The sequence below is a fragment of the Schistocerca cancellata genome, chromosome 5 (assembly GCF_023864275.1).
Source record: "Schistocerca cancellata isolate TAMUIC-IGC-003103 chromosome 5, iqSchCanc2.1, whole genome shotgun sequence".
NCBI lineage: Eukaryota > Metazoa > Arthropoda > Insecta > Orthoptera > Acrididae > Schistocerca > Schistocerca cancellata.
In genome coordinates, this window is record NC_064630.1 from 772,724,722 (window position 1) to 772,750,100 (window position 25,379).

Consider the following 25,379-nt stretch of genomic DNA (forward strand, 5'->3'; position numbering starts at 1 on the left):
ACGAAATTAACGATGTGACGTTCTTAGCTTTGGCGATTACTGAGGTGCAAAGATCACTCACTGAATGGAAATGTATTAATGCACTAGAAAAATCGTGTTGTGGGGTCACGGGGATGTAGTACTATGAAATAATATTGGACAGGAAGGTTTGGTTGTGTCCATATTGTGCACTGTTGTCCCAAGTGTTTGCGACAGTAATACAATGAACACTTACTGTCAGAGCATTATAGACACCGAAGTGAGAGAACTGGATTTGGATACCATAGTGAGTACAGGCACACGTTAACGACATTCAAACTAATTAAATTTTCTTAAAACCGTCGAATCAATGCCGTAATAAGAGGTAGTTTAAATACTGGTCCGGACTTATGACCGTTTTACTCCCAGCGCTTTTCTGACCAGTCCGAATAGATGAAAGTCACCGGGAGAGAGATCTGGTGAGGTGTTCAAGATAATCAAATTTCATACGCAGTATTGTCGCAATTGCTGAATGGTGAGTATGGAGTCGAAAACTGTCGTCGGGAGTTCTCCGTATTTACTCCTGATTGCAGGGTATAGAACACTTCATAGGAGACGTGTCATGTCCATCTTCTTTCCCTGTAGTGCCCCAAAATTGCTCCTTTTGGGCCTCAAGAGAGATTGAGGATGAGTTTTACTGACGATGGCTGAGAGTGGAAATTTTGTTTTGGTGAGGAACTGTTCCTGGATCTTTTCGTTTCACTTTCGTGATAGCTAACAAAGTTTGCATCTCCTGTAAGAGTCGTATACAAATATCAATTACATTCACCTTGGAAACGACACAAAAGTTCCTTACGGATATAGACTCGACGATCACCCAGTTCACCAGTCAAGTGCTGTGGCACCCATCTTGCGGACACTTCATTAATTCGCAGTACATCGTCGACAATACTGTGTGCTGAAGCAACACTAATATCTAAAACAGTGGCTATCCAGTTTACAGTAACATTCCTGTTTTCCCTCACAAGTTCTTCCACTGCGACAACATTCTCGTCCGTCACGACGCGATGTGCCTGGCCCGAGCGCTGAGGGTCTCCCACAGGTGCTATTAGATGTTTTGAAACTTACTGCACGTACAGGGTACGAGGAACTACATGAAAAAGAAAAAAAACGTAAATTAGTGACAAACTACGGTGTGCACACACTTTATTCAACATATAAACGTCACTACAGACATTCGGATTTAGGTTATGACATGTTCGATATGCCTGCCATCGTTGGCGATGACGTGACGCAGACTAATAGTGAAATTCTGCATGACCCGCTGAAGCGTCCGTACATTGATGCTGTCGATGGCCTCCTGGATTGCTGTTTTAAGCTCAGCAATGGTTTTGAGGTTATTGCTGTATACCTTAATATATAGCCAGACAAAGAGGAGTTGCATGTATATAGATCCGGAGAATATGGCGGTCAATCGAGGCCCATACCAGAGGCCCAGAGCCAGAATGCGGTCCCGAAAGTGCTCCTCCAGGACATGAAAATTCTCCTGCTTTGATGGGGTCGAGTTCCGTCTTCCATGAACCACATCTTGTCGAAATCAGGGTCACTTTGGATAATGGGGATGGAATCATCTTCCAAAAACTTAACTAACCTTTCGGTAATCACCGTGCCATCAATTAATATCGCACCCATTATGCTGTGACTGGACAATTGCACACCACACAGTCACCTGTCGAAGGTTAACAGACTTCTGGATCGCGAAATGCGGATTCTCAGTCCCTCAAAAGCGCCAATTTTTGTTATTGACGAACCCACGCAAATGAAAATGAGCTTCATCGCGAAACCAAACCATATTTACATCAAAATACTGTTCGTCAGTTCTGTGGACAGTAATGTTGGCGAAACACAGTCGCCGTTACAAGGTCCTCGGGCTTAATGGCTGACGGGTTTGAATTTTGTATGGGAAGAGATGCAGATCTTCAACAACAGTTTGTCAGTGTCTCCCAGTTGGTTCCCACCTGTTGTCCAACTCGTCTGATCGATTTGCTGTGGCTGGTTTGAAACACAGCGCGTGTCTTCTCGATGTTTTCAGGCGTTTTCACCCTTTTTGGACGACCGACAGTGCCAAAACTGTCATCAAGAATACTACCCGTTCTCTCAAACTTGCGAGTCAAGTCCTTGATTGTTAGCACGCTTTGACCGGTGGTCTTCAGCTTGAAATGGGTCGCAAACTTCCTTTGAGCCGCAGTTGGGCTGTTACTGCTCGCACAGTAGGCCGTCACAAGCGCTATACGCTGAGGCACGCTGTACCGTGACATTTTTACGTGCACAAGGCCGACACCAACAGTACGCGTGCGCATGCGCATTCTAATTCCCATCATGGCCCGCGGCCAACCGTGCAGTTTGGACGTCCTGACGCAAACCGTTCAGAAGTTATGACGATTTCATTTCACATCGTTCAATAACTGCCACCCATTATACTGGCTGAAGGAACACACACAAAGCACCGTATAATGATTTCATCCTGCCGTACATTTCCACGGATTTAACATCTTAACTGTTCAGAAAACGCTCAAAAATAGCTGCTCCACACAAATTCCATGTCCTTGACGCAACAACAGTCTGCCAACTGTTGGTCATTTGTCGAAATACAGCGACAGGTGCTGCAAACTACTAAATCGATGGTACAACTTTTAGCAATTTGACGGCGTTGTTATTCATTTGAATCACCGTTGCAGAAGCTACTACTTGTGTGATACTTGATACATCAACTCCATAGGGCCGCCGCGCTCCACATTTATTATATTTCACGGGTTTAGGCTTTCGAGGAGACGCGGACCGTGCAGTACAAAACCTAAGTGGCTAGCACAGCTTTCTCTATATGCACAAAGAAACTGGCAGCCCATGAGTCAGGAGAATGCATCAGTTACGCTGGACAGCTGCGGAAACGGTTATAATAGAAAGCCTAGGAGAGAGAGAGAGGAGAAGAGATGGCGGAAGAAAGGCGGAAACGCGTCAGGAGCTGCTATAAAAGCGGCGCCCGTTCTTCAGGGCGTATCGTTTCGTAACAGCACCGTCTCCAGCAATGCAGATCACCGCCCTGGTAAGAGACATCACCACTCCATCACCATAGTTGTCACACGTCTCAGACGAAGATGAGTGTCTCCTGTACCATCGGTATTCCGCATATGCAACCAACAAGAGACAGTCTAGCAAGCGTTTAACAAACTATGTGTCGAGCACATCGCAGGATCCGTGAAGGTACAACAACCAACGAGATAGACACTCACGTTTTTTGAAAGTCAGTGCTGAAACACTGCAGCAGATACGTTTTTTTCACGTATAGCACGCTGCGTTTCGAGAATTGATGCTCATTAACAAGTGCAGATAATTACATTAGCATCTTATATTTGCGCGTGTTGTTCAGAGTCTCTTTTGTTTTTCTATTACTAGTAGTAGTAGTAGTAGTAGAAGTAGTAGTAGTAGGCTTCTAAGGGACTTGGTCTTTTTCCATATGGCTTCTCCCTGAATATTCTTCATCTACATCTACATCTACATTTATACTCCGCAAGCCACCCAACGGTGTGTGGCGGAGGGCACTTTACGTGCCACTGTCATTACCTCCCTTTCCTGTTCCAGTCGCGTATGGTTCGCGGGAAGAACGACTGTCTGAAAGCCTCTGTGCGCGCTCTAATCTCTCTAATTTTACATTCGTGATCTCCTCGGGAGGTATAAGTAGGGGGAAGCAATATATTCGATACCTCATCCAGAAACGCACCCTCTCGAAACCTGGCGAGGAATCTACACCGCGATGCAGAGCGCCTCTCTTGCAGAGTCTGCCACTTGAGTTTGTTAAACATCTCTGTAACGCTATCACGGTTACCAAATAACCCTGTGACGAAACGCGCCGCTCTTCTTTGGATCTTCTCTATCTCCTCCGTCAACCCGATCTGGTACGGATCCCACATTGATGAGCAATACTCAAGTATAGGTCGAACGAGTGTTTTGTAAGCCACCTCCTTTGTGGATGACTACATTTTCTAAGGACTCTCCCAATGAATCTCAACCTGGTACCCGCCTTACCAACAATTAATTTTATATGATCATTCCACTTCAAATCGTTCCGCACGCATACTCCCAGATATTTTACAGAAGTAACTGCTACCGGTATTTGTTCCGCTATCATATAATCATACAATAAAGGATCCTTCTTTCTATGTATTCTCAATACATTACATTTGTCTATGTTAAGGGTCAGTTGCCACTCCCTGCACCAAGTGCCTATCCGCTGCAGATCTTCCTGCATTTCGCTACAATTTTCTAATGCTGCAACTTCTCTGTATACTACAGCATCATCCGCGAAAAGCCGCATGGAACTTCCAACACTATCTACTAGGTCATTTATATATATTGTGAAAAGCAATGGTCCCAAAACACTCCCCTGTGGCACGCCAGAGGTTACTTTAACGTCTGTAGACGTCTCTCCGTTGATAACAACATGCTGTGTTCTGTTTGCTAAAAACTCTTCAATCCAGCCACACAGCTGGTCTGATATTCCGTAGGCTCTTACTTTGTTTATCAGGCGACAGTGCGGAACTGTATCGAACGCCTTCCGGAAGTCAAGAAAAATAGCATCTACCTGGGAGCCTGTATCTAATATTTTCTGGGTCTCATGAACAAATAGAGCGAGTTGGGTCTCACACGATCGCTGTTTCCGGAATCCATGTTGATTCCTACATAGTAGATTCTGAGTTTCCAAAAACGACATGATACTCGAGCAAAAAACATGTTCTAAAATTAACGCAATTTGGTCTTCTTTCATTCTCATAAGATGTCCAGTCCATTGCAGTCCTTTAGCATTTATTATGTTTCCTGTCGTTGGTTGTTGTGATACCTCGTGAAATTCTGTGTTGTGTCTTCTCTTCCAGCATTGTGATTCATTGTCATAATACAGATCAAAGATTTTTCCATAAACTTCATTCTCAAACACTTGTAAATGGTGGTGTTCTGTTTTCGTTAGGCCCCATGTTTCTGCCCCATATATTAGAACTAGTCTGATGATAGTATTATATAACTTTATTTTGGTTTCCCTAGTCAGCAGTTTGGACCCTAAGAGATTTTGTATTGCATAGTAGGCTCGGTTAGCATTTTGCAGTCTCACTTTTATTTCTACCTGTCTCTGATTTTGTTGATCTATCACTGATCACGCTCGAATTTGTGCTCACCAACTATTAGATGTGAATGGTTATCCCATTGATCTTTACATCTTTCAACTGTCATTTATTTCGTTTTCTCGCCATTTACTTTCAGGCCAAGTCTTGATGCGTCTGTTGAAAACTCCGCACATAATTGTCCAATCTCGATTTCACTGTTTGTAAAGAGCACTATGTCATGTGTGTATGCAGCACGTTAATTTTGCTTTCTTGGAGGATCTCAGTAGATACCAGTTTGGGTTTCCTCACAACTCTTTCTAAAGCTATATTGGAGAGAAGGGGGGACAAAGCATCTCCTTGTCTTAACCCAGTTTCATTTTTAAAATGGTCAGACTTTAATCCATTTAGTAAGACCCTGCTTGTATTTTTATCCATGCATACTTTGCTGAGGGTTATCAATTTCATTGCGAAATCGAATTCAGTCATTGCATTCCACAATCTTTCTCTATGGATGGAGTCATAAGCTTTCATGAAATCGATGAACAGATAATGTATTTCTTGTTTATAATCCCAAACTTCATCATTTATTGATTTGATTACAAATATGTTGTCAGTGGTGGATCTGTTTTTGCGGAAGCCATTTTGATAATTCCCAATTATATTTTCTGCATGTGGTTTTAAGCGGAATGGCAATAAACAAGATAAGATCTTATAACCTGCATTGACTAGTGATATTCCTCTATAGTTTCTGAGATCTTCCCTGTCTCCTTTTTTATGTATAGGAACTGTTAATGATTCTCTCCACTCTGTTGGAATGTTCTCTGTTTTCCAGATTATCTGTATAAGATGAAATAAAAGTCTGTGCAATGCTTCTCCTTCATATTTCGGTATCTCAGCTTGGATGCTGTCATTGCCAGTTGCTTTACCATTTTTAGGCGTTTGATACACTCTATCACCTCTTCATATGTCGGTTCTGGAATTTCCTCACGGTTGTGACTTGCTGGAACTATTCATTGGTGTTTCTGGATCAGAACAATGCAGTAGGTTGTCAAAGGGTTGTATTTAACTGTAATATTTGGTTTCATTCAAAAAGTAATGATACAGTCAATCAACCTTAAACATAATAAGAAGCGAAATATTGCAGTCAGTTTAGACCTGCAAGTCTGGTAAATAAGTACCCTTATTCTTTATTAACCGAAGTAAAAAGAGGTGTATTACTGTTAATAATATAAATGAACTATAAAGTTCCGATTAAGGAAATGTAAAGCCAATTTGAAAGCTCCTAACTTTTTATATTAGTGGTTAAACTCTGTTAACATGACTAATATTTGTATAGTCTAAATAAAACTTTACATTTTCACTGTAAAAATAACATAAATTATAATTATAAATACCTAAAAATAAAAATATTTCCTTAACATCTTCAGTGTCACACTCTACTCCTTGCTTTTTGCTAAAATTTTTCTTGTTTCACTCACAATATTCCCTTTTAAATCCTTCATCACCTTGGTTTTTTAATTAAAGCCATTTCTAATTTTGTTGATTCTACCATACATTTGCCAGATGTTGTTTTGTTATTTTGATGATATTTATTAATAGATTAAATCTGTTGTTTTACGAACTGTTTCTTTTTCTTGAAGTTAATTTTGTTTGCCTGTGTTTGAGCCTGCTGCTATGCAAGTTCTATTTCGGGGTTCTTATTTGTTTGCAACCATTTTTGCCATAGTTTCATAACCTTGTCTTCAACTTCTTCATGCTCTTCATCGAATCGTTTCTTCCTGCCTTCCTACGCTCTCTGCAGGTTATTATTTGCAGTTGTGAGGATGACTTCTTTTACATTTTCCAGTATTCATCACTAGTCATATCAACGCTTTCTTCCATATTACTTAAGGCCTCAAACCGGTTTGAAACTTCAGCTCTGTACTTCACTATTCCTTCTGTCATCGCATTTTGCAAATCAAATCTGTTCATGTTTTCTGGTCTACATTTCACTTTTGGTGTTGCCTTCAGATTGGTTTTAGTTGTGCTTATTACTAGATTATGATCTGATCCCATTTCAGCTTCTCAGAAGGATTGTACATCACTAATTGTTTTTCAGTGTTTGCTATCTATGAGAACATGATGAATCTCATTTGCTGTTTTCTTATAATTTGAGTACCATGTTTCTTTGTGTATTATTTTATGAGGGAAGATAGTACTGCTAATGATCATATTTGTTGATGCAGCGAAATTTATCAGCCGAATGACATTGTCATTACTATCCTCATGCAGACCTTCTTTTCCAGTAGGTGGTCTGAAAATATCCTCTTTTCCTATTTTTACATTAAAATCGCCTGTTATCTTGATGTGTTTTGGTAGTTAGTTCCACAGGTCTGATAAGTTTTCATAGAAGTTATCCTTTATTACATCATCTTTGTCATTAGTTGGTGCATGACAGTTAATTAGTGACAAGTTGAACCACTTGGATCTGATTCTAAGATAACATAGACTTTCGTCAATGGCTTCAAACTTTATTACTGTAGGTAGAATATCATTTAGTACACAAAAAGCCGTTCCAAATTCGTGATAACCATTTTCTTTACCACTCTTGAATATTTTGTACTTATCCATATATTGTATATTCTGACCTAACAGTCGTGTTTCCTGTATGCTGCTACTGCTACATTGTTAATGCCTTGTTGTTTGCTGAGTCTTCAGAAGGATCCTGTTTTAAACATATTCCGTACACTCGATGTTCCAACTCACAAGTTTGATTTCCATTGCAAGGTCGTCATATTTTGGGGTCCATTTTTATCTGAAGCATATGTGAGATATTTGTGATATTGGAGTTTTCTGTAGCTGGGTTATTGGCCCTGTGAACAACCCCCAACCTGGAGGACCGGGTCTTTTTCTGTAGGGGTGTTCCTCCCTTAGCATCTGTAGACTCCTCTACCTACTACTGTGTTGCTACTGCAATCAGAAAATGGAGAAAACATAAATCTTGTGTTTTTTCAGGTGCTAATTTTAGGAACCAATATTTTTCGTCTATCTAGTTATAGGTAGTGTGCCTCTCTCATTGTACATAAATCTACAGAAACGCAAACCGTCTCTCACTCTGTTTATTTATGTGAAATCAAATTATGTTACAGATATATTACGACAGTATGTCTCCCTAAAGAGTTTAAATACGGTCAAAGGTGTACCATTTATCATAGATTTCATTATTTAGAATAAGTTATCAATCATAACTTCCAACCTAATACTACTAACTCTTTAAACTATCGATTATGATTTATATTCTATTATATACTGTTTTGCTCCAGATATTGAGTGTAATGCAGAAAGGAATGAACATATTTTTGGGTTTTCTTAGTTGTTATGTTCAGCAGAGATATTTGAAGAAATTTATCATTGAGAATCTTTTCTCCTTGCTTTTTGTGGTGTACAAAAATTTCCAGCTCCTCCATCAATTCGTGGTATGTGGTTTGAACAAGTGATGGAGTATCTTAATGTATTCTTCTTCCAATGGTTGTATACTGTCTTTTTTATTTTTATCTGTCTTTCTATGGCTGATTTTATCAACTGGTTGTGTTTCTAACAGTTGATGTGTTCAGCATATGTAGTATAAAAGTTTCTGCCAGACAGTCCTATGTAATAGCTTGAGCTAGTTTTACATGTGATTTTGTGTATTTCTCAGTCTGATAATTAATCTTCTTATTGTTTAAGGCGTTAACTAATTTCTGTTGTGGGTTGTTGTTTATGGAGTAAACTAATTTCCCTTTTTGTGACGTAAGTGTAGTTGCCTTTTTTTCGGGTGGGGGGGGGGGATATTATCTACAAGTATTCTAGTCACCATTCAATTGTAATCATATAATTAGTTTCATCCATAGAACCAGCACTTTCTTTTTTTCTGTTTATTTCTACATTTTCTCTATCACTGAGTCAGTGAGTTAAGAAAATCATTAGCCAGTGCAATTTGCTTAAAGATGTCCAGTTTCTTCTGCCTGTTCTTTTTGTTCAAAAGAATTTTGTTTGCTTTCACTACTATCGCTTCTTTTGCAACCTTTTTATGTATATCTTGCTAACATGATGGGACAGGGATTGTGTTGCTGGAAGCCGTATTTTTTGTTCATATCTGGAAATTGTGCCAGTAGTTGTAGTTTTCTATGCATAAGTTCAGAAAATTAAAGCTACTGTTTTTCTGGTTTACAGCTGCAGAATTTCTTTTCTTGTTTACATTACTGAACAATTTTATGACAGTGATGGTGTCATTGGTATCACTGTTGACTAAAATTAAGGAGTAGTCTATATATCTTTTCCAGTAAATTATTTTTTTGAGCAGGGTTTCTGATTGCTGAATATTTTCTGTTCCAGCTTATTAATGAAGTTGTCTGTTATTGTGCCAGATATGCATAAGCCCACAGCTATCCAATCTCATTGTTGACCAATATTACCACGAAATGTAAAATAATTGTAGTGGAGCATTTCGAAATGTGTTGTGCTATACATACAAAAACGTAAACGGTGCAGCATTTTATTATTTAAATCATGATTCTCGCGTTTTTTAGATCCTCTGTATGACCATAGCCGTACACAGGCCATGAACTCTCTAAATATCACGATTTTCAATTTCTTAGCTGAAATTTATATTTTTAGTTCACGTTCTAGGTGTATTTCATACTTTGTGTTGTGTCAGCTACTGTTGGAGTCAGCACCGACACAGACAAGGAAGGAGAGCAATTGGTGGGAATCCAAAATGATCTGTACATACCACTTTCAAATTTAAAGGACTCTTCATTTCTAAAAAGGAAAGAAAGATAACTTAACTTCTCATTATGAAGTGGCTTCCTGAGCTTCCTGTACCTAATACATGCATTTGCTTTATACACTGTTAGTACTCACTGAATGTAGGCTAAGCATCATCTTCCTTTTACTCAGTGCTGATGCTCTTGAAGTATGCGACAGAACTGTGCCCCAATCAATGATAGGCGGCTGGTTAAGTCAGCATTGACAAGAGGCGCTGAGCTCTTGTCTCCCTGGAGGTGTGGGGCTGTACACTATTTCGATTGGCGCCCATGTCAGCGCCTTCTTGACGCCATTTTTCGGCGCTGCGTTTACTTTTCGAATGAGTCTTTTAGTGTTTAGTCACAAGGAAAATGCAACCCTACTAGGACACTGTGTGTCTAAAGCAATGCTTTTCGTTCTCTTTAAGCAAGCGTTTGTTGGAAATCGAGTATTCTTTTCCTGTACTTAGATCACACTACTGTTGGTGAGGAAATTGCTACAATTATTTACAATTAATGATTAGTTTTCGCTTTCCGTTTTCATCTTTTCTTGATTAAGCTTATCCATTGGGTTTCAATACAGCTTTAGTTATTACAGAGCGATTCATCGTTTATGCTGATCTTTGCGTTCCCTGGGAACTGAAATATGTGATTCGTACAGTGAAGAACTCTCTCACATCTTTAATGTTGTTTTTATAAGTTCTCTAAACGCGACAAAAATAGCAACAGTAAGAAAAGCAGGGATGTATTAGGGCGGCGTTTCGAACTTGATGCTTGCGTCTGTGTTCAGGTGCGCGTGTTGGCGCTGCTGCTGGCCGGTGCCATGGTTTGTCTTTGCGGCGGTTACGGTGGTGGAAAAAAGTAAGTACCTCCACACTTGTAGCTTAAACAACACATAGGACATTACATATTCCTCCATAGTACCAACTCTTTTCGTGTTTACGCTTCGGTTCGTTACGGAAAATATTATATCAATCGATCACCTCCCATTCCCTTCTCCTTTCAGCTCTTTCTCCCAGTATTCTCGCATTCTCCTTTGGTGTGCCTCCTTGATTTCCATGGTTTCGGTCTCACTGCTTCTTTCTTACCGTTTGGGTGGAAATTCTTTCCTTTAGAGAGCCATGTTTCAAGGTATTATCTTACAAGGTCTCCCATTTCTGTGAAACAGTATTTTATGGTATTATGGCTCAAAAGGTAGACAATGAGTCAATAGGAAAGATTTCATTTATGTCCTAGAGGAAAATCCTCCTCCGAATGATGCTTGTTACTTTCTTCCTATGTATCTTCTGCTCCATGAATCTCTTCCTCGACCAGATGCGATATCTCTCTCATACCCATCATTACTGTACTACATAGTATGAGCTTGGCATTGATGGACTCTGATGGTTTATTATGAACATCCTTCGTATGGTGGTACTCATATGCCCAAAGAAGGCGGTGCAGGAAAATTACCCAGGTATAAAGTGAAATTTGTTGTTAACACATACAAACAATCTTTTCCGATAGGAGCTAGTCTGGAACACCATAACTGAAGACAAGTCAGTTCATGAATATTAAAGAACAATAATAATGTCAGAAGGCTGAAAGTCTAAGAAGTCACAGGAAACTGAAAGTCCAGAAATCCAATGTCCATGCACTAAACACGACACAGTCAAAGTTCGGAAGGACGTCCAAAAGTTAGAGTCCTGAAAGGACAAGCACAAGGTAAAAGTCCCATAGGGATGCACAAAACTTTAAATCCGGTGTATTGCTGATGAAAAACAAAGACAAATATTATGAGGTCCAATAACTGCTCACAGTGTCGGCGGCCATCTTTCTTCAGTGTAGAGGCCACAAATGGTGGAGGTTTATAGCTGGCAGCTCCTCGAGGCGAAGGTTGTGATGGATCCAGTGTGAGATCCTGATTGTCAGAATGTTTTGCAGTCGGCGTCTGTAGCCCAAGCATCAGCCTAAATACTGCAGATACTACTTTTGGTCACAGTGGAGTAGAAAAGGTCTTTGGGGGCAGTGACCTTGGACGACACTTGTGTTGCCGCCTGGTGACGAGGCAGAAGGAAGCCATCCCTTCTCTGACGACTAAAGAACTGTCCCCTGCGAAGTCCTCGCTCACATAACCTGTCTGTGTTGTTGGTTAATGGCTGAGTAGGTGCAAGACATCGACACAGCACTTAATTCATTTCCATCTTGTTGACATTCGCCTTAAGAGTCTATTTCTCAGTGTTTTTGCTCTCCATTGGACTTCTTACTTACTTAAACTTTTCTGTTGGTTTCATTACTCACTACTTTACCATTAGGTCCATGAACATTGAATTACTAAACTTTTGTAGACTATTTTCCAAACTGATATTCTGGGTCCAAAACTTGTAGCTTCCTTCTGAAGTATCTTAAGGGGAGCCGGAGGTGCCTATGCTGCCTATGTTAAAATCACTAAGTTTGAGGAACATTTATGAATAAACTACCAAATAGAAAAATTTGAATTTTTTTTACATATAGAGTGCTTTAGTATTGCAGTTATGACAGAGGGATTTTGGAGTATCTTTTCCAGTTTCCTTCCAATTATTTTTTTATTAATGACCCAAATTTTTTATAAATAATTGCTTTATAATTAAACTGAAATGAAACTACTGAACATATTGGCAAATGGCTGTGTTACAATGTAATTTTGACCACTAGGAGTGCTGTATAAAAATTTCATCTCTCTAGCTTGAGTGGATTTTGAGAAAATGTTCCTTATATCCGAAAAATTCTAATTTATGGGAAATGGCTATCAAAGTTTCTCAATACATTCCTGCACTATAGGATGGATTATCAGGGTCTTCTTCTTCATCCTCCAAAAGCTTTCTCTTCTGTCTTTTTTTCTGGCCTGTTGGTCCATCATACTTCATATGCCTTTCTCTTCTTTCTGCTTCTCTTATCCTTTCTCTGTCAATATTTCTTAGTGCTCGTACAGTGTTCACCCCAGCTGTAAATCCTAATGCCTTCAGAACTTCACACTTCACACTGTTCCCTTGGTTGTAGGTTGCTATTGCATCATAAATGCCAAAGTGCAGTGTTTTTATGCTTACAAACACCCTTTTAGGAATCACTTTCCAAATCAAATTGTTTACGCTCTCATTAGGATTCTATGTCTTTCCGTGTAGACATTTGTGTAACAATTCTGGCTGTACTAAGTCATGAAAAATATCATCACTGTCACTAACATATTCACAAAATCTGTCACTTCCCCCAGTCAGCTTCTTGCTAGAAGATGTCACAGAGCTATGGCCGGCCATGTGTTGCTTAGCAGAAGAACGCACTGTTTCAGTAACTGTAGTATCGCAACTTGGTATTAGTGTTAATTTTCTTTTCCCTACGTTCTTCCTCTTCTTATATACACGGTTACTAAAATGTGGCATCGTAACCAGAACAACGCTTTACACAAGAATTATAATACTACCAACAACAGGCGCAACACTGAACTAATTCGAAACGGCAAACAGCAAAGAGACGATGTTCCGCGCTCTTAGCGCTTCATTTGTCACAGAAAACAATGTAGCCAACCTTTGCACACTCGCTGTATGCGTAACAGGCCGAGAAAATCCCAAGCAGTTCGCCAGGAAGTCACGAGAGGGTGTTAGATGCATTCAGCGCCCGCCCATTTCCTCTGCAGGCGTGAGGGAAAATGGTAATAACTCCACTTCCAGGGCGAGTAGAACAATAATCCAAAGTTTACATTAAAGAGGAATGTTCCAATTAATTTTCGGTAGCAAAAAATAAATCGTAATTTTTTGGATTTGACTACCTCCGGCACCCCTTAAACTATTTAGCAGCTGTGTCGAGATAACCTGAAAAATTCGCAGTATCATTTGTCCAAGGTAAATAACGTATTGTCAGGTTGTTGTTGTTACAATGTAATCTGTACACATTGTCAGTACATTCCCTACTCTGTCTTTTGCCGCACTCGTAAGTAACATTCCCTAGAACAAAACTAAAGATGAAAGATGAGAGTCAAGAACCTTCCAACATTCTGTCTCAGTTTCAAAGCCATCCACCTGTCTCCCCCATAATTTATTTTTAGGCTGTTTTCAATGGGTCTTTTGAACGATTGTTCATGTATTAATGTATATATCTAATTCTTTAAGAAACTAGGTTATGATTATTCACATTGCGATTCTTTTTTAAGTCTGTGAGTAATATCAGGCTATCCTTAATTTAGGAATGTTGTGATATAGGCCAGGGAAGTAACAGTCCTGTTACAGGTTGCAGCGCCTATAGTAAGATGAGGAATGTTTTCACCAAAAGAAAAGACGTTCTTACATTTATTATTGCGCAAGTAAACTATCTTATTCATCCATAAACTGTGTTTGTCTGACCAAAATACTATTTTACTGTGTTTCTGACTTTTGTAAGTTCTGAGGTGTCACTACTTTCCAAGGAGTCAATTAAGACATTAAGTCTAGAATGTCACAGGTGCAGTCATATGTCAGCAGTGCTAGTATCAATAGTGCAGGAATAGTGACTAGTTACTGTTGTTTCACAAGTCAAAGTACGAGGGCAGTTCAATAAGTAATGCAACACATTTTTTTTCTCGGCCAATTTTGGTTGAAAAAACCGGAAATTTCTTGTGGAATATTTTCAAACATTCCCGCTTCGTCTCGTATCGTTTCATTGACTTCCGACAGGTGGCAGCGCTGTACGGAGCTGTTAAAATGGCGTCTGTAACGGATGTGCTTTGCAAACAACGGGCAGTGATCGAGTTTCTTTTGGCGTAAAACCACGGCATCTCAGATATTCATAGGCGCTTGCAGAATGTCTACGGTGATCTGGCAGTGGACAAAAGCACGGTGAGTCGTTGGGCAAAGCGTGTGTCATCATCGCCGCAAGGTCAAGTAAGACTGTCTGATCTCCCGCGTGCGGGCCGGCCGTGCACAGCTGTGACTCCTGCAATGGCGGAGCGTGCGAACACTCTCGTTCGAGATGATCGACGGATCACCATCAAACAACTCAGTGCTCAACTTGACATCTCTGTTGGTAGTGCTGTCACAATTGTTCACCAGTTGGGATATTCAAAGGTTTGTTCCCGCTGGGTCCCTCGTTGTCTAACCGAACACCATAAAGAGCGAAGGAGAACCATCTGTGCGGAATTGCTTGCTCGTCATGTGGCTGAGGGTGACAATTTCTTGTCAAAGATTGTTACAGGCGATGAAACATGGGTTCATCACTTCGAATCTGAAACAAAACGGCAATCAATGGAGTGGCGCCACACCCACTCCCCTACCAAGAAAAAGTTTAAAGCCATACCCTCACCCGGTAAAGTCATGGTTACAGTCTTCTGGGACGCTGAAGGGGTTATTCTGTTCGATGTCCTTCCCCATGGCCAAACGATCAACTCTGAAGTGTATTGTGCTACTCTTCAGAAATTGAAGAAACGACTTCAGCGTGTTCGTAGGCACAAAAATCTGAACGAACTTCTCCTTCTTCATGACAACGCAAGACCTCACAGAAGTCTTCGCACCCGAGAGGAGCTCACAAAACTTCTGTTCTTCCTCATGCACCCTACAGCCCCGATCTCGCACCGTCGGATTTCCATATGTTTGGCCCAATGAAGGACGCAATCCGTGGGAGGCACTACGCGGATGATGAAGAAGTTATTGATGCAGTATGACGTTGGCTCCGACATCGACCTGTGGAATGGTACCGTGCAGGCATACAGGCCCTCATTTCAAGGTGGCGTAAGGCTGTAGCATTGAATGGAGATTACGTTGAAAAATAGTGTTGTGTAGCTAAAAGATTGGGGAATAACCTGGTGTATTTAAATGCTGAATAAAACAACCCCTGTTTCAGAAAAAAAATGTGTTGCATTACTTATTGAACTGCCCTCGTAAGATGTTATCTCATATGTATAGGGGCACATAAAGTCAGACAACCTATGCCAAAAAATATTGTCTTTACCAAGCATATGATAGCCGTATTGCATGGAAATCTGACGATTTAGCCGAAGGTAGAGGGCTGATTCAGATACCTCTCCCATCCTATTCGGTAGCGAAATGGAAACCACAGTGAAAATCAAAAATGTTTTATTTGCAACAGTTTGCTACACCTTCCAGATCCTTCTCTATAGAGTCGACGCTCTGATTTAGGCATTTCTCGTACAGCTGTACAGACTTTCCGGTGCCCTTCTGTTAGAAGGCAGCCACTTGTGCTTTGCCGGCCGGAGTGGCCGAGCGGTTCTAGTCGCTACAGCCTGGAACCGCGCGATCGCTACGGTCACAGGTTCGAATCCTGCCTCAGGCATGGACGTGTGTGATGTCCTTAGGGTAGCTAGGATTAAGTAGTTCTAAGCCTAGGAGACTGATGACCTCAAATATTAAGTCCCATGGTGTTCAGAGCCATTTTTGTGTGCTCAGAACTGGAAAAAGCGATGTAACGTGATGGAGAGACATGCTAAGTAAATGCCCAACACATCTGTACATGACTTAATCACATTTTCGTGCAGTTTCCATTTTGCGACCTGTCGCGGCACAGCACGTATTAGACATAGGTTCATTACGCATTTTTTGTTCCATATCCTCTCATCGATCAATCCCTAGTGTCTGTATACGGTAAAAAAAAAGCACTTGTATAACTCGAAATCGTATTTTACATACACTACTGGCCATTAAAATTGCTACACCACGAAGATGACGTGCTACAGACGCGAAATTTAACCGACAGGAAGAAGCATTCCCACAAGGTTGGCGCCGGTGGCGACACCTACAACGTGCTGACATGAGGAAATTTTCCAACCGATTTCTCATACACAATCAGCAGTTGACCGGCGTTGCCTGGTGAAACGTTGTTGTGATGCCTTGTGTAAGGAGGAGAAATTCGTACCATCACGTTTCAGACTTTGATAAAGGTCGGATTGTAGCCTATCGCCATTGCGGTTTATCGTATCGTGACATTGCTGCTCGCGTTGGTAGAGACCCAATGACTGTTAGCAGAATATGGAATCGGTGGGTTCAGGAGGGTAATACGGAACGCCGTGCTGGATCCCAACGGCCTCGTGTCACTAGCAGTCGAGATGACAGGCATCTCATGCAGCCACGTGTGGATCCCTAAGTCAACAGATGGGGACGTTTGCAAGACAATAACCATCTGCACGAACAGCTCGACGACGTTTGCAGCAGCATGGACTATCAGCTCGGAGACCATGGCTGCGGTTACCCTTGACGCTGCATCACAGACAGGAGCGCCTGCGATGATGTACTCAACGACGTACCTGGGTGCACGAATGGCAAAACGTCATTTTTTCGGGCGAATTCAGGTTCTATCTACAGCATCACGATGGTCGCATCCGTGTTTGGCGACATCGCGGTAAACGCACATTGGAAGCGTGTATTCGTCATCGCCATACTGACGTATCACCAGGCGTGATGGAATGGGGTGCCACTGGTTACACGTCTTGGTAACCTCTTATTGGCATTGACAGCACTTTGAACAGTGGACTTTGCGTTTCAGATGCGTTACGACCCGTGGCTCTACCCTTCATCCGATCCCTACATTTCAGCAAGATAATGCACGACTAGATGTTGCAGGTCCTGTACGGGCTTTTCTGGATACAGAAAATGTTCGACTGCTGCTCTGGCAACCGCATTCTCCAGATCTCTCACCAATTGAATACGTCTGGTCAATGATGGCCGAGCAACTGGTTCGTCACAATACGCCAGTCACTACTGTTGATGAACTGTGGTATCGTGTTGAAGCTACATGGCCAGCTGTACCTGTACACGCCATCCAAGATCTGTTTTACTAATCGATTTTCTTAGCAGCTGGAACCAGGGAAGTCTCGCTGCAAATACCAACAGTACACCTTTCGCGCGTTTGTGTACCACCTGCCCAGATATATCAATTTCATGGTCTTTACATCTTGACGGAATCGCTTATCCTGTTCTTCAGTCTCAGCACCAAGATTTGGTCGAAAAGCATTTAATGTGCTGTGTAGAAAATGCACATTTACACTCATGTTTTCTCCTAACCGTTGACAGCAGTATTTCAACTAAAAAGACATACTTGTTTGCCCATATGTTACCAAGCAGTTTTCTTATTACATTACGAAATAGTACACCCAGCATCTTTCTCCAACGTTACTTTTCTTTAGGCTGGTAGGCATACCACAATCTCACAGAATTTCTGAAATGACAATATTTTCCAGCTTCCACTGTGAAAATGACGGTATGGCATTATTGGCCCGAAGACCCCGCCCGGCGTTATTCGGCGGCCTTCTGCAAATCTTTCTGTTTGACTTTCACGTCGATGAAGATGAAAGTGATGAAAAGAACACAGTTACTCAGTCCCAGAGCGTGGAAACTCTCCGACCCGGCCGGGAATCGAACCTAGGAACCTGCAGTCTAGAGGCAGTAACTATTTTTTATTTTTACACTATTGGCCATTTTTGACTAGTATGCCGTAAAGCGGAAGGCGTGGAGAATATTCCCTCGGAATTTTTAAAATTGTTCGAGGAAGTGGCAACGAAACGGGTATTCAACTTTTTTTGCAAAATCTATGTGTGTGGAGACATACCATAAGACTTTCAGAAAAATATCATGCACACAATCCCGAAGTCACTAGGGGCAGATAATTTGCGAGCACTATCGTATAATCAGCTAACAGCCTATGTTTCCAAGCTGCCGATAAGAATAATATTGTAGGTTGTCTTCGCCGTGAGAGGAAAATAAAACTCAATAATATATAGAATAATGGAAAAGAAAAGTGAGAATGACGATCAGTTTGGCTGTAATGAAGATAAAGACATCAGAGAGGAAGCTGTTACGTTGCAAGACTTAAGAAAAATCAAGACACTTTCACTGGATTTATCGACCTGGAGAAAAACATTCCGACAATGAAAAATGAGAAGTGTTTGAAGGTCGCAGAAAAATAGGTAAGAGCTCTAGTGGGAGGCGTCTTGTGCACAGTGTGTGCAAGAACCAACAGTTTGTCCATGTTTAAACATCAGTCAGATGTATTTGAAAGTACAAAGCAGTCAAAAGAGCAGTGCTCGGCTTAAAAATGTTGTAAGGAATGACGTAGCCTATCTGCCCTAAAGTTCAAAATGTACGTGGAAGAAGCGATGACGCAAATAAAAAAGGGTCTCAGAAGTTTGATTAAAAATCAGGGTCAAAGGATATAATTGAAAATATTCGCTGATGACACTCGTATTGTCAGTGAAACTGGGCGATATTGCAGGACCTGTTGAATGGAACGAGCACACGCTCCGAACTGAGAGTGAACTGAAGAGGGCCGAAAGTAATTAAAAGTATCAGAAATGAGATTAGTGACAGACTTATCAAAATTTGGACGAAGTGAAGGAATCCTGCTATCTTGGAAGTAAATCACACGTGACGGCCAAAACAAGTACATAAAAAGCAGACTCGCACAGACAAGAAGTGCATCCCCGACCAAAAGAAGTCCGCTAGTATCGAACATCGGCTTTAATATAAGGAATACATTTCTGAGAATGTACATTTGGGGCACAGCATTGTATGTAAGCCAATCGCGGAATGAGGGAAAGTGGGATAAGAGGGGAATCGAAGCGTTACAGGTTTGGTACCATAGAATGAGGTTGAAATTACGTGAACTGAAACAAAAAAAAAGAAATGAGTGTGTTCTATGCATCGTCGAGGACAGCGACATGCGAAAAATACTGACTAGGCTGGCAGCATATGTGTTAAGATATCAAGGATTTAACTTCCACAGTACTTGAGGGAACTGTAGAGGGTAGAAAATACAGGGCAAGGGAAATATGGGAACACATCCAACAAATAATTGAGTACGTATGATGCAAGTACTGCTCTGAGATGAAAAGGCTGGCGCAAAAGAGGAATTCGTGGTGAACCGCATCACATCAGTCAGGAATCTGCTGAAATAATAGCCATTACGCATAGGACAAGTAGTCGTGTGTACTATTGGTACAGAATTAATTTCAAAGTAATAGCTGAGACGAAAATACTCCCCAGCACCAGTTGATTCCTATGTCAGTCACAACTGACTAAATCTGTCCTAAGTTCTAGATTTGTCTGCCATATGCTGATGACTGGACAACTTGGTAGCACGTGCTCAAGTACATCAAATATCGCTTGATAAGGCGTAATAGTCGAAACTGGTCAGTAGTAGAAAATGCTAATTACAAAGAAATATAAAAAAAATTGTCATTTCAGAAATATTTCCAAATTATTCATGACTTCAAAAAAGTATAGTTTTTCATCAAAGTCTTAACTGAGGGCCATCAAAAATGCCGGTTTTCAAATTCTCATGCAGCCATGGTTGCAGCAGGCACCATCTTTTCCCAGAGCTTACACAAACGGAGGCCTAGCTTGATATGGTTTATATGCCGAACGAAGGGGGGAGGATAGTATTTTATTGCGGTCAAAATGAGGTTCGTGCGTAATACTGTTGTCGCCAACAGGTAATGTATACCCTCGCAGGCCATTTTCTTCTTCGGTAGTCTTCTTCTGTTGCACAGGTGGTCCATAGCTTTGTACAACAAGAATATATTCTGTACTCTCTTTATTTACCCAATAGTATCCATTATACCTTTGCGTCACCACAAACATTCCGGCACTGACTAGATTACTTTATGTTATGCGGAATTACGAAAACGTGCTTAAAAGTAGTGCCTATGAATTTTTCATGTGAAAACTCTTAAAGCTTATTAAATAAAACAAACGTTGTTAACGTCTTACATATTTTTTTCTTCCTGTATACATATTTGTAGCTCTCTGCCACTAGAGGCCACAAAATGGTAGCGTGTAACATGGCAGTGAGTAACGTATTGTGCGAGAGAAACAGCGTGCTGTAATCGACTTTCTAACTGCAGAAAGAAGCCTTTCTTCAGCAAGACACTGCCCGACCACACACAAACGTTGCGACATTTGCAACAATCCCTGACCTCGATCACCTTCCCCACTGGATTTCCAAAACTTACAGAACGCTTTCGATGCCTTAACTTTGATAGTGATGGAGCGGTGCAAAAAGAATTTGTGGCTGTGTCAACAAAGTCAGTCGTTCTACAGTGACGATATCAACAAACTGGTCTCTCGTTGGGGGGAATATATTCGTCTGGAGGGTGATAATGTTGAGAAAGAAATATGAAGACATGAAGAATAAAGTCGTAGAATGTTAATAACGTTTGTTTTACTTAAAAAGCCTCAAGAGTTTTCACATTAAAAATTCGCAGCGTTGCTTTTCATTGTTACGTCGGTTTCACTCATTTTCACTGGGTGACCAGCAGGATCAGATGCCAGTCCGTTGCCATCATTCAACAAGACACACTTCTTTTCGAACTGCCAATGAACAGATTTCATTTCTCTGCGAGATTCGCCCATCCTACTGCTCTCATTACACAAATTATTCGTCCATATCATAATATTTTAGCAGGCCCTTCTCTCTTGAGATATTTCTCTTGACACCTGTACACGGGGCTAACGTATTGCTCTCCTTTCCAGTAAATTCCAGTAAACGTGAGAGTGCCTTACGACTATGGACTATGGAGATCACGGACAACGTCATGTAATTCGCCTTGAGGGAACAGCTTGCACAGACATCTCGAACAGAATGACCAGCATGGATTCCGAAACGTCAACAGTGTGAACCACAACTTGCCCTTTTCTCACTTGACTGAAAGCCATGGATCAAGGCAGTCAGGCAGATGCAGTATTCCCTGGCTGCCGAAAAGAATTGACTCACTAATGCACTTATACTCGCTATCAAAAGAACAATGGCATGGGTTATCAAGCGAAATTTGCGACTGAAAAGAGAATATCTCCATTAGAGTGTAATTACACTCCTGGGAATGGAAAAAAGAACACATTGACACCGGTGTGTCAGACCCACCATACTTGCTCCGGACACTGCGAGAGGGCTGTACAAGCAATAATCACACGCACGGCACAGCGGACACACCAGGAACCGCGGTGTTGGCCGTCGAATGGCGCTAGCTGCGCACCATTTGTGCACCGCCGCCGTCAGTGTCAGCCAGTTTGCCGTGGCATACGAAGCTCCATCGCAGTCTTTAACACTGGTAGCATGCCGCGACAGCGTGGACGTGAACCGTATGTGCAGTTGACGGACTTTGAGCGAGGGCATATAGTGGGCATGCGGGAGGCCGGGTGGACGTACCGCCGAATTGCTCAACACGTGGGGCGTGAGGTCTCCACAGTACATCGATGTTGTCGCCAGTGGTCGGCGGAAGGTGCACGTGCCCGTCGACCTGGGACCGGACCGCAGCGACGCACGGATGCACGCCAAGACCGTAGGATCCTACGCAGTGCCGTAGGGGATCGCACCGCCACTTCCCAGCAAATTAGGGACACTGTTGCTCCTGGGGTATCGGCGAGGACCATTCGCAACCGTCTCCATGAAGCTGGGCTACGGTCTCGCACACCGTTAGGCCGTCTTCCGCTCACGCCCCAACATCGTGCAGCCCGCCTCCAGTGGTGTCGCGACAGGCGTGAATGGAGGGACGAATGGAGACGTGTCGTCTTCAGCGATGAGAGTCGCTTCTGCCTTGGTGCCAATGATGGTCGTATGCGTGTTTGGCGCCGTGCAGGTGAGCGCCACAATCAGGACTGCATACGACCGAGGCACACAGGGCCAACACCCGGCATCATGGTGCGAGGAGCGATCTCCTACACTGGCCGTACACCACTGGTGATCGTCGAGGGGACACTGAATAGTGCACGGTACATCCAAACCGTCATCGAACCCATCGTTCTACCATTCCTAGACCGGCAAGGGAACTTGCTGTTCCAACAGGACAATGCACGTCCTCATGTATCCCGTGCCACCCAACGTGCTCTAGAAGGTGTAAGTCAACTACCCTGGCCAGCAAGATCTCCGGATCTGTCCCCCATTGAGCATGTTTCGGACTGGATGAAGCGTCGTCTCACGCGGTCTGCACGTCCAGCACGAACGCTGGTCCAACTGAGGCGCCAGGTGGAAATGGCATGGCAAGCCGTTCCACAGGACTACATCCAGCATCTCTACGATCGTCTCCATGGGAGAATAGCAGCCTGCATTGCTGCGAAAGGTGGATATACACTGTACTGGTGCCGACATTGTGCATGCTCTGTTGCCTGTGTCTATGTGCCTGTGGTTCTGTCAGTGTGATCATGTGATGTATCTGACCCCAGGAATGTGTCAATAAAGTTTCCCCTTCCTGGGACAATGAATTCACGGTGTTCTTATTTCAATTTCCAGGAGTGTAGTATATCTCGTAAATATCACATTCTTATAGAGTGTAATTATTGCGAACTGTCGCACTAGAACACAACAACGAATACCTTTGCCATTCAGATCACTTCTGCTATCAATTTTATAGTAAAAATAGGCCTCATTATGTTAAAGACATTAACACTCTGTGCGATTGAAGATCTTTTCCACTTAATTAGCAAAAATAATCGCCTGTGACGACAGTTAAGTGCTCTTCACTTTGTTATACCATGTACGATTTCGAGGCTTCTAGCCTCCTTATAAGATATACTAGAAGACCCTAAATCACTCATGTCACAATAAAATGAAGAGCAGTTTTTTTTGTTAATTAATTCATACAGTTGCGTTTTTCACAGCCTCATCACCACCATCTGTTGTAATGCAAAAAAAGCATCAAGAGCTGACTAGCTCAGGAAGAGTTATTTCATACCTGTCTGAAAGCTGCTACTGACCCGAAAACGTCCATCAAAATCTTACTAATCCTGAAGAATTATACACGTTTTAAACCTTTATTGCTACAGGCGGCTTCCTGAGACAAAAGAAAAGCAAGAAATAATAGCCCTAATAACATTTCCAGCGCTGTTGGTGCTGAAACAATCCGAGTGAAAACAAAATCTCACGAAGTAACCGAACATCCTGAGAATCACTATGTTAGTGGGTCCCAGAGTGTAATTCTGCCCGGTAGAAACAGCTCGTCTGTGGTACGTCTCACATGGGGTGTTCATGTTATGTGTGGCAAATATCTTGCTTTTCTTTATTTTAATAGCATCTGAGAAGTATTCATGGTCAAATAACATCTGCACAAGGAACCTTAATGGAAGCTTCACTACCTCGTTATGCTCTCCAGTAGCCGTTCACCATGGGCGCTCTTGTTGCAGGCACCACCACATCATCATCCAAGTGCCGTACCACGTGAAGAAGATCCACCACACGCACACTATTTACAAGATCATCGACCACGGAGGGCACGGCAACCACCACCACGTGTTCCACTGAATTTACAGACCATCACTATAAACGCTGCAGCTACTTAACCCAGATACTGGTAGCTGGCTGTACCAATACCTTCTAATAGTAGTATATGGCGGCCTTCTTCGAGCTGTGCTCATTGTGTTGGAAGACCTAATCACAAATTGTTGACCCTAAATAAAAAAAATATATTTTTAGTTAACAAGGACTCTTGCAGATCTTGTGCACAATATATCCTAAACTTTAAGACAATCTCACAAGTCTTATAGCTACATTTGTTGATAACACACAATACACAGACACACATTTTACTGTAAGAAAATAGTACGCAACAACACTTCAACACATAAATTTCTGTAGTAGATAATCTGAGAGTTTTGATACAAAAACAGGAGTCTACAAAGAGGAATATATACTTCCCGTTATTCGTTCTTGAACAGAAAAAGATAATCGATGGGAAGTAATTTACAGATACGGGCGAAACCTGGACAGTCAAGCGACGATATAAACGAAGAAGAAGGAGTACCCACTGAAAGATAATGTGATTTATAATTTTGTTTGGACATGGGTCCACAGCTATGATATATTTTTAAACATAAACAATGTCCGTTATGGGCTGCAAAATGTTCAAATTTATCTGCTACTGGACAATCCCAACTTCCAAGACATTATGAAACAACTTCTAAATATACCAAATCACAAACATAATAAAACATGTAACACATGTTCAGCTTATATATAACAAAGCATCTCATCATAAATTTCAGCCTAGTACTTACATTCATATAACCTGTACGTAACGGAATGCAACGGGTCTAGCGCGCAAACTCGCCCACTAGCCCACCTGTGGAACCACTTATCTACGAATCTATATTACTGAACGCCTAAGTGGGGCGCAAACCCATATGCAAATTGCTTATCTATTGGCTTAAAGGGCCAACAAAAATTTGATTTTGAATATTTCATCTAAGTATCGACTGAATTTAAAAATTTAAAATTCGTCATAATCTACTCATAAAGAGATATAATTCTAAGTTAAAGGTCTAACATAATCAGTCTATTAAAGTTACCACCAGTGTATATATCTCGATGCAATGTAACTAAAAGTGTGCAAATTGTCGAGACTATATTCATCCAGTATTGGAGAATGATACCACTTAACGACTTCCACCAAACTTCACACACAATTGCAAACTTTTTCGAAACATTTTTCTGTGATACCTCTCACAAAATAAGGAAAGGAAAACATTTTATCCCTTACTATATTTTCGCTATTCGTGCATTAAAACTTCAGTATCAGGCATGATAT

At 41.6% G+C, this 25,379-nt stretch overlaps 1 long non-coding RNA gene across 1 annotated transcript; it reads left to right on the forward strand.

Moving 5' to 3' along the window:
- The first annotated feature begins 3,026 nt into the window (after positions 1-3,026).
- On the forward strand, positions 3,027-24,194 carry LOC126187952 (uncharacterized). Its single transcript, XR_007537813.1, has 3 exons — positions 3,027-3,061; positions 10,665-10,735; positions 23,980-24,194. It is a non-coding gene; the product is annotated as an uncharacterized LOC126187952 (long non-coding RNA).
- Positions 24,195-25,379: the final 1,185 nt, after the last annotated feature.